This window comes from Schistocerca cancellata, unplaced genomic scaffold, assembly GCF_023864275.1.
Source record: "Schistocerca cancellata isolate TAMUIC-IGC-003103 unplaced genomic scaffold, iqSchCanc2.1 HiC_scaffold_754, whole genome shotgun sequence".
NCBI classification, from domain to species: domain Eukaryota; kingdom Metazoa; phylum Arthropoda; class Insecta; order Orthoptera; family Acrididae; genus Schistocerca; species Schistocerca cancellata.
Genome location: NW_026046765.1, coordinates 9,456,683 through 9,458,093, shown reverse-complemented (window position 1 = coordinate 9,458,093; position 1,411 = coordinate 9,456,683).

Sequence of the window (1,411 nt, the reverse complement as noted above, 5' to 3'; positions counted from 1 at the left end):
ATGAAACACTGTATACCGCAGATGCCCTTTCGAGAGTCACACTGACGCCAATGCATTTGTGGCTTAGCGTCTGTGGCCACAGAATGAAAGCAAATCTATGCTGTCCACAGACTCACATACGACTTCAAAAATATCGAATTGTGTTGTCGCGTAATCTAGTGGTACCAGACGTTGGAGCTCCTCCGTAACTTGCAGTTGCATGTCCACTGCACGTACTAAAATAGAAATTTGAGCACAATCGGATATATTTGTGCTATCACCCAGTGAGAGAGAAGAGGCTACTACCTCCACCGACATGATTTAACCAAAGTTCCCTAATAGAGTGGTTTTCCGGTCAGTGCTGTGATGTGAACTACTTCGTAAATTTCACGAATTACAGCATCAATTAGGTTTTTTCCTGCAGCATTCAACTGAAGTGAATAAACATATTGCAGTAGTACAAGAGGTCTTTTAACAGTTCTAAAAGATCCTCAGCCACAATATTTTTTAAAGTTACATCTTCGTGTCTGTTGCTCTTCAAATTGGAAACTAGCTCCTTGCAAGTATCCTGTTCTATTTAATAATAATCTGCTACGCGAAAGCGATTGTAATGATGCTGCGAATTGTATATATTTGCAGAAACACACGTTTTGTAACGCACCATGCACTATGGACGTCTCTATCACTGAAGAGGAATCAGAGAGTATGCTTCCGCGACTAGACATTTTTGTTGCTGTCAGAGCCACCCAGCTACGAAAACTAAACAGGACTGCTGTCAGAGGTACACATCTGCGAAAACTGAACAGGCGGTGGTGCATCTGTTTACTTGTGCCCGCAAACTGCTAGCGAGTGTGACGTCAGCTCCCCATACCAATCCGAGCTGAGACCGTGAGCGTTCATGCCCGAGGGGCACTTGTTGAAACAACCTGCTCTACACCTTAGTCGCCCTCATTCCTGGACCACTGTTGTTTGGTGTCAGAAGTTCTTGCAATATAGTGGGGTGAGTGAACAGACTATTGCTTTTCTGGTTATTTTTTCTCTTTTCTTCAGGTGAGAACGTGGTGTCCACACAGGAAAGTCTCCAGACTAAGAGGGTAAGTTCGGTGCAGTCGCCAGATGCAGATGATGTTTCTCAGTTCCGTACTATTGCTAGAGAACAATATCTGCAACCTATGAGATGTAGTCGGTGTAATTTGATAGGCAATTCTGCACTGGTTCGGTGGCAGCAGACTGTTTTAATTGTCGTAGGTATGGTCGTGTGGCTAGACAATGCACGGAGACGAGGTGGCTCATGAAGACACGTAAGTAGTAACTAATGCATCGTAATATGTAATTTACTGTTGCTTGTTGTTCTGTTTCAGTTAGTGTTTGTTGGATATTTAGGAGCTGCAACAGAACACATTGTCTAGAAACACATCATGTTTACGCAGGC